Source organism: Tympanuchus pallidicinctus, unplaced genomic scaffold (genome assembly GCF_026119805.1).
Source record: "Tympanuchus pallidicinctus isolate F22 unplaced genomic scaffold, pur_lepc_1.0 scaffold6, whole genome shotgun sequence".
NCBI lineage: Eukaryota > Metazoa > Chordata > Aves > Galliformes > Phasianidae > Tympanuchus > Tympanuchus pallidicinctus.
The window spans coordinates 34,327,312-34,337,172 of NW_026294780.1; positions in this window are offsets into that span (position 1 = coordinate 34,327,312).

Genomic DNA, 9,861 nt, shown 5'->3' on the forward strand with positions numbered 1-9,861 from the left:
ATATATATATATATACTATATTTAGTGTAGGCCAAAAAGGCAAAGTACAATACAATTAAGCATTCTGTGTCTGGTACATCTTGATAATTAGCAGGCTGAGGAGAGAAACCTAATTTCAACAAGTCTTATTACTGATGTGTAAAATCAACTTTACAGAAACATTGTATTTATACATTAAGTGTACGCATACACTAAAGCTGCTGTTGAAGACTACGTTGTAATGTAGTGTGGAAATAGTGCTTCCAAAAATCAATATGGATACCTCTGACAATTCACCACCACAGCAAAAAAAACTTCTGTTTTTACAGACCAAGTGGATAGGTAGAAGCGAGAAGGGATTTGCATATTTTTCATCTGTATTTGTTAATTGATTAAAAAAAAAAAAAAAAAAAAAAAAAAAAAAAAAAAAAAAAAAGTGTATCTTTTCAGTCAGCACTTAAACAAAGGAAAGATCAGGTAGTGAAAATGATAGGTTGTTACAGAATTATCGCTAGGTCTATCTGTGTCTGTGATATCACAGGGAGACAGCAGGCCCACCAGCCCTGCCCCAGACAAAAATGAGGGGGGGAATTGCAGGGGGCATCAGCACGGGTATGGCTGGTACCACCAAGTTCTGTGACTAATGGGGCATGGGTCCCACAGACCCATGGCCTAGGAAGAGGGGAAAAGGGAAAAAGGGGAAGGGTAGGGAGATGGGAGCTCGGCCAAAAACAGAACAGCAGAAACAATCTGAGGAGGAATGTTAATTTACTAAATATGTTACCAGAATGGAAGATAACACAGTATAATACAACATAACTGGAATTGAGGCTAATAAATAAAATGAGAGATAGTGTCCAAAACTGAAGGCATTACTCTAAAACTGAAGGCAAGATGGTTGCACACTGCTGAGCAACACAAAAAGAGAGAATTCTCATGACATAGGAGCAATTTTATCTTTCCCTCTGAATCCTGAGTCCTCTGGAGCATGTAGTTCTTCTCTTCTGAGAACCCAGAAAATTGGCAGTCCATGGAACTAGAACATTAAGACCTTAACTTCCAGTGCTTTATAAGATGTTATGTTGTGGAATACTGACAACAAAAATCATAATACCATATCATAGGTATCTGGTTCAAGCACAGAGAACATAGATATCTTAGGCAGAAAACGGCTATCAAATATAAGTACTTGTATGTGACACATCTAAAATTATTCTAATGTTATGATCATTTAATGTCTTTTTTATTACTGAAAAATTGCCACAGACTGTTGTACTTGACTAGCAAAAACCTCAGAATGATTCAGTGACTTTCAGAAATATCTGTATATTGATTCACATTCATAGCTACTATTAATTAGGATTGATTAACTACAAAGAATGAAGTAAGTACATCTATTCCAGTTATTTTTAGTTCTCAAGAGTTTCCATGATATCCAAAAAGCTGAGTATAGATCCATGAAGTATACATACACTTTCTTCACCTGCTAGTCTGATCAGGCACAAAACAGTTCTAACATAATTATATAATAAGATTATGAAGCAAATAGGAAGGCTATGTAATAAGCTGCTCAGAGAGTCTGTGGATGCCACATCTCTGCAGGCTTTCAAGGCCAGGCTGGATGTGGCTCTGGGCAGCCTGGTATAGTGCTTGGCAACCCTGCCCACTCAGGGGGGTTGAAACTAGATGATTATGGTACTTTTCAACCCAGGTCATTCTATGATTCTATTCTATGATTCTAATGTGTGTTTCAGAAAATATTTACATAGTTCTTGCAGGAATATGTAAAAAAACTAGTGACGCCAGCTTTGCTTTGAAAAGATAAAGTAAATATATATACAAAGATATATACCAGCAAAATATTGGACCATAAGACCAAAAGTAATGCAGGCAAGTAGAAAATGTTTAGATGTACTGAGAGACATCTTTCAGTAGGAGATATTGGTGATAGGTAAATTGTTGGACTAGATCTTAGATGTCTTATTCAACCTTTGTGATTCTATGATTCTATGCTTGTAAGATAAGGTGATTGATACTTGAAAAAAACAGAAAACATGCCATGGTATAATTGCAGAATGGATGTAATACATGTAAAGCCGTCCTGATATAAAATCGGAGAATTCCTTAATTTGCCACAGACCACTGATAGACTTAATTCAATAGAATAAGAGAAACTGAAAAGCACTTAAACAAACAATAACTAGGTACAAACATGAAGCTTGTGTTATCCTATTCTATTATTGAAGAATATTGAAGAACTTGTACTCTTTATAAAAGAAACAACTATATTTCATATTAAGCTTTGATTACGAAAATAGGTTTAAATTAGTTGGACAGAGACTTAACTTCACTCTTCACAAAAAGGCCAGCTCATGCATTTTCAATTTCTCTGTGTGAATAGCCTGAACATAGTTGTCAAGCTCTGCACATAGTTGATATGTCTCATCTTTCCTAATAAAGATTTTTTTAGGTAAGGCCTGTGTGGATAATGAGAAGTTTAAAATAATTTAAACAATTTCCTAAGTTTTCTCATCTCTTCACTTAACAGGCTACAGTACCTTGAGACTTTCAAAGTCTTCATGGCTTTCAATACTCCTTGTGAAAGTACAGATTATTCTAAAACAAAAAAATACTGAAATGAGCATGTAAGAAACTAACAATTAAAAATTCAATCTGCAATATAAAATCTTAAGTATTGAAAGTTATCTAAATGGAAATTTAGAACAATCAGGAAAAAAAAATTATAAAATATTTGTCTTTGACTTTACTGAAGATAATAATCTGAAGATGTTATGCCGTTCTCAAAATAATCAAATTTATTTTTATCTTCAATAAAAACCATAAACAGTATGTTTTGTGTATATTTTCTTTTGATTTATATTTTAAGCTGGATTATCCTTCCCTAGAGTTCTCTCATCCCTGGAAGCGTTCAAAGTCAGGTTGGATGGAGCTGTGAGCAACTTGAACTAGTGCCTGATTCAGTGGTTGGAAATCCTGCCCATAGCAGGGGAGTTTGAACAACATAATTTTTGAGGCTCCATACAATGCAAGCCATTCTAGGATTCTGTGCTCTACCAACTCCTCATACAATACATGTGTCAATATTTTTTAAATATGTATTTATGCTTATAATCCCATAGTACTTTAAAAAGGGAGGAAAAATGAAAATCAATAACAAAGGTAATTACTCAGTATTTCCAATTATATGTAGAAAACCAGTCTTATTTCCTCATTGATGCTTTTCCCTTCTTTCACTGAGGAAGAAATCTCTCTGGTTCCATAATCCTCCCATGAATTAACACGAGTGCCATTCTGAAAATAATGCCCCCATCTTATTATTTTTGTCCCTGACATCAGAGGTGGTTCTTGGTGTTATGGCAGTAGAGGTTGAATCTTTCCTCCAATATTCTGTTAAATTTTGCTGCCATGTAGCATATAATAGAAGAATCTGACAAATTGGCATCCTACATGGAATTGTGTATGAAACAAAGGTGTGTCATTGAATTCCTCCATGCAGAAAAAAGCCTACACCTATTTGTCAGTGGTTTCTGAAGTTTATTGATGCTTGTTGAATATTTATGGAGATCAAGCAGTGGACATGAGAACAGTGAGGTGATGGATGGTGCTTTCAGCAGTGGCAAAAGCAACTGTGGGTCATCACCTGCAGAACAGATTTTATTAGCGTGGCATGCAGGCTCTTGTTCAGAGCTGGCAAAAATGTCTAGCTGATGGTGGTGACTGTCGAAAAACAGTGTTGTGTAGTTGAGAATTTGCTCTATCAAATAATATTATTGTGTTCTTTGTATGTGTTGTATTTTCCATGGAAATAAATAGGAGGCATTACTCTCAGAGCAATCAACATACAATGCCGTATATGCATGTACATTTGAAGTTTTCTTAATAGTTCAGCTTATAAATAAACATCTACCACCACACACTTCAGTGTGAATTCCTACATTAACAACATGTTCAAACAGTATATACATTTCAAGTTCCTTGAATACCTCTTGAGTACTTTTGCATCATATTTACAAGGAAGTAGAAGTTGACATTTGATCAGCAGATGATTTATGCAGGAACATAAATGTGTTTCAGATTTACAAATATTCTTGTAACGAACACTCTAATTTTTATTTTTAAATTCCTCTTTTGCAATCGGAAACAGAACTCCATCAGAAAAGATTCAAAACTGTAGTATTATTACAAGTGGAAGTAAAGACTTAAAAAAAAAAAAAAAAGAAAAAAAGAAAAAAAAAAGGTAATTCATGGTGAGGTTATCTTTGTGAGTCAGTGAGGATGGTCATGCACTGCAAAACCTCTGTGGACCTACTGACATCTTCAACATGTTCTGTCTCTCTTGATCCACAGAGGATGTTACTGTATACTTCAAAGCAATACACAGTGTTTCCCATAGAAGACCATGCATTTCTGCTCTCTTACTGATAAAAGGTTCCTCATTTATGGCAATAGGAGAAACAGTGGTGCTTTCAAGATTTTACTAACATAAGGAGAATTTATTTCTTGAAGAGATCTCGAAGCATCAGGATTCAATAATAATTTTGCTGTTTACTAAAATTGAGGCTTTGGGGTAGATTTTTGTAGGAAGATAATTATTTTTAAGAGAAAATGGATAATTGTGCTTGGTACCTATCTGAGGGTTGAGTAAAACACATGATCTTATCATAAAAAAAAAAATAAAAAAAAAAAAAGAGAATTTTACAGAAGGAAATATATAAAGGTAGTAGATAAGGGAAATGATAACATAGAAATTTAACACAGGATATTGTTTAACATTCTGCAGTGATTCCTAGGAAGATTTCCTGGAATTCTAACTAGTTCAACAGACCTTGTGCTTGCTAAATTATCCAGTCATCCTCTTACTAAAAGAGGAAATGCATACTATTTTCTCATATATGGAATTAAGTACTACTACTTTATATACTAGTAAAAAGTCATTCTATACAAAGTTCTCTTCAGCTTTCAGCAACACTGAAAAAATAAAATGAGGAGCAAAAATTCATAAGCTCAATATATTCTTACAAACTAGGAGTGTGTTAGATTTGCCTTGTTAAATATTTCTTAAGCAATTTTTAATTGAGAACATATGTTGAACATCACATAGCAATGTGAGCAGAGCACTTTACATCTGTCATAGCCTCCTGAAGCTAATCTCTCTTTAATGTGGTTGCTTTCTTTGTATTGCTGCAGGCTTTGTTTCTGTTTACTGTCTTCCAAAAGGAAGGGGAAAAATGTAAGGTAACTATCAGTGAGAACAGGCTTATTTTACAAAGATTTTAATTCTATTAATCATTTGACAGCCTATCTGCTAAGAAATCATTATTATGAGGGACAGTGATGTGCACATAAAGAAAATGTCAAATTCTGTTTCTTTCAAGACGAATTGCCTATTTTGAGCATGCAAAAATGTAATTCCAGACCTCACAGGAATTTTACCATTCTTTTGATTTTGTTGTACTGCAGAAAATGAAGAAGTGCACAGTTTTATCTGATCTGTTTTTTGTTGGTTTTTTTTTTTTTTTTCCCCAGTAATACCAAACTTTTCTGTTAACGTAGAATTTAGCTACTTACTTTTTTTTTTACTTTATAGCACCCTAAATAGAAATAAGTTTATATCATCTATTCAACTTTATACTAAGTTATACTATCTGTTGTGCACATTAATCAAATGGCTTATCCATATCACTACCTTGTTGTTTGGAAAAAAAAAAAAGAAAAAAAAAAAGAGAGAGACAGAGAAACATTGACAATTATTTTTCTTCTATATACATTATGTTTGAGATGTATATATATAAAAAAATAATGTGTTATGATTTTTATATGAAGTGTTTTCTTCTATTTTCTATCTGAGATTTGCTTAGAAAAATCAACACAGGATATGGTGCAAAAGATTGTACCTTTTCTAAGTTAAGGAATAGAAGAAATATGCTTACAAAAGCCAACATGTGAGGAATTGTTCAGGTAGAAAATAGCTTTATTTCAGTCCAATTATTTTTTATTTAGCTTGGGGGAGAGGAGATTGTCATGGTGGATGAGATATTTCAGAGAGTCTACAAAAGTAAGTTTCCAAACTAGGAAAGAGGGAGCCTTTAAAAAGACCAAGTGATAAAGCCATCTTATATTCAACATCGCATCTTTTGTTTAGAAAACTTTGAGAGTGATGCATGAACTTACTGTTTGTAGTAAGAAATTTGAGAAATACCTAAAGAACTTAGAAATATCAGGAGTTCTGATTCAAACCAGTGTTGTTGCTGGAAAGCAGCTACACAGTACGCACAGAAATCTTTTTGCCTTAGACAGACTCCAAGATGATCAAGTAGTCAGGCTGCCAAGAAGTCAAGGAAATGAAGATAATTTTCACTGTCAGACAGAATTTACTGAAATGAGCAAATGTGTGATTTCAATAAACTGTCATTTTCTGACAGGCCAAACTACATTGAAAATCTCCTGATCAGACACAAAAAAGCATACAATAACATGCTGACCCATTCTAAAACATAGATATAAAACTCCTAGATATTCAGAATGAGAAACACTGTTTAAAAAATTATGTAATGTTGAAAATGTGCTTCAGATGAGGTCAGGTGATATCCCAGAATTGGAGTTTTTGCACAGACTCTAAGCAGTTGTCAAAAAAAACCTGCTGTTTATATGTTGTGTCTGGATACTGGTACCTCAGCTGGGCAATGGACTAGACAGGAAATGAAAAGAAAAGGAAGAGCTCCACTTTGCAGAAATCAGTATTCTATTATTTCACTTCAAAAAGGTACTTAAATACCTTATTAATCAAAAACAAACAAATAAAAACCACATTATAAACAAACAACAAAAAAACCCACACATTTAGATATCCTGTTTTATATGCAACTCAATTTATTTTGAAGCAGGACCATCATTTTCCTTTTCTTTATAGGAATTATGAGTATTATTGAAATCTTTATATAAATATTTAATATGCTATAGAGCAAGTCAGAATTATTTTTCCTGTTAACTCTTAGTAACATTACTGATGCTGCTTGTATCACAAACTGCAAGCACTGCTGACAAAATAGCAGATTTTGAGGAGTCTATTGGGTTTTCATGCTTGTGATAGTTTGCATTTTTTTCATCTTAATTTTTGTTAACAGGAGCAGGAATTCTATCAAGAAAATAAAGTCTACCATGAAAGTGGAGATTGCTGATACTGCTCATGTGATTTATTCTTCCAATTTACTATTCTAGTCTATCTAAAGTATGACAGCAAATGACATGTTTTGAGGTAAAGCAGAAATTTGTTAATTTCAGCATAAGCAGTTCTGACTGCATAGAGAATACGAGCATACTTTTGTCATTGTTATGCCTGTCTTCTCTTTCTCTCTACAACTGTGAAAAGGAAAGAGATAATTAACATTTTATTCTGTGATGGGAGGATGTAGATATCTATTTCACTGTATACAAGGCTTTTAGAAATTGAATAATAATTTCTAACTGAGAAATTGTTCTTTGCTGAAGAAAATTAAATCTTCAAATACCAGATATTTGCTTTGAAGTGAATACCTCCCTGAAAGGAGGACCAGAAGAATGATGTGAATAGAAGTACTATTAAAGAGAGCAAGTGGAAGACTAAAAATGCAGTTCTTTGGATGTGAAGCTAATTTAAGAGGTCCTTGCTCCCTTTGCGAATGCACGCACCTTGACCCCCCACTGCTTGTTCTCATTCACTGCTCTCTCTTTTGTGATACCAAAAGCATTTGTAAGGCCATGATATGTAATAGATCACTGAAACATATTGTGTTATCAGAAAAAGTCTCCAAGGTTTGTTATTCATATCAACGATTCAGCTTACAGCACAGCATTACAAGCAGTTACACAGCCACTTTGAAGAAGTGATAAATTTTATTGCTGGGGCAGGAATGAATAAATGGTATTAGATAAGTGATCTTTTAAACCATCTTTCTCACTGAAGAGTACATGGAGCCGCACACAAAATCCATGGAGAAAGAAAAGATTTATGGGTGTTATGTGTTATTTTGTTTAGTAAACTCATTACTATAGACTGAGTATTCTAACTTCAGGACATCAGTTTAATGCTAGTGATCCACTGAAAACTATCATAATTCTTAGAAAAATCTCAACAAATTGCTGCACTGCCACCATTTGTATATATGAATAAATATTTGTTTAGAATGTTTATTCTATGCTAGTCTTGAACTGTGTTATAATCATAGTTTTCATAATGCTCTCCTTACCTTTTCCAGAAATCTGAACAGTAGATTTATAGCAGTACACATAATTTTTTAACTTGTTTCTGTAAAAATCATAAGCGATGCTGTTAGAATATAAACTTATTATATTGTTCTAGAGAATATAAGTAAGTTAAATGCATTGAAAAAATAATGTGAGTTGAAGTCTCCTTGTCATTCTGTTTTTTCCTGAAAATTAGTTAAATGGCCAAGCTCAGAAGCTGGTAATCAGCTGAACAAATTATAATAGGAGGCCAGTAAGTAGCTTATTCAAGCAGTCAATACTGAGTCTGGTGCTATTTAACATCTTCATTAATGATCTGGATGATGGCATAAAGCGTAATCTCAGCAAGTGTGTAGTTGGAAAAGAACTGGGAGGAGTAGCTGATATTCCAGGGAGCTTTGCTTCCATCCAGGGGGACTTTGGCAAAATGGAAAAACGGGTTGATGAGAACCAGAAAAAAATCAGTGGAGGGAAGAAGAATGTACTACATGTGTACAAAGAGCAATCTCAGGCAGCAGTACACTGGAAACAACCCAATTACAAAGCAGTTTGGAAGAAAAGGATCTTGGAGTCATAGTGAACATGAACTTGAACATGAGTCAGCAATGGGTCTTTGCCTCTAAGAATACTAACAATGTTCTTGACTTCATTATGCAAAGTATCGGCAGGATATCCTTTTCTACTGTGTGACTGAGACATGTCAGAGATATTCAAAAGCTGTCCAAACACAATAGGGCAACCTATTCTAGGTGTTCCTCCTTAAGCAAAGGGGCTGGACTAGATGTCCCTTCTGACCTTGAACATTCCATGTTTCAGTGATTTTCTCTATTCTTTTCTGCAGGAAAATGTTGTTCTGAATGTATGAATTGTGCTTGCTTGATTTTTCTTTTTAATCACAAACTCCCTTTTTGTGAGTTTATTTCATAGAATCATAAAATCGTATAATAATTTAGATTAGAAAAAATTCATAAAATAATCAAGTTCAACAGTTAATTAACATTACCAATTCCACAATTAAATGTCTCCAAGTACCACATCCACACATCTCAAATACCTGCAGACATAATGATTCTTACATGCCCCTAGCAGACAATTTCAATGCCTAAACAATCTTTCTGTGCAGAAAAACTGAGATCAGACTAACTGGTTTGTAGTTCTCTGGATCCTTCTTCCTGCCTTTCTTGTAGATAAGCACCACTTTTCCCAGACTCAAGTCTACTAGGGCCTCCCCAGTTAACCATACTGCTTTCATTACTGTGTTTCCCCTCATGCCCAATAAAGGGTTGAGATTCTCCTTGTGAATTTATCAAAATGATTTTATTGTCTTTACTGAACTAGTTAAGTTGTTGCTGAGCTTTGATCTTTCCAATTTTCTTCTTACATAACCTCATAATGTCTTTGTATTCCTCTCGAGTATTTGACTTCTACCAAGACATGAAGCCTCTTTTTCTTCTGAAAAAGGTCTCTGTAAAGCCAGGTTGATCTTGTTTCCCACTGCCTCATCCTTTGGAACATAGCAACAGACTACTCTGTGCCTTCAAGACTTCAGTCCTGAAGAATGTTTATCCTTATTGGACACTGTTACCTTTTAGAACTTTATTTCAAGAGTGGCTGTCAAACAGCCAAAATCTGCCCACT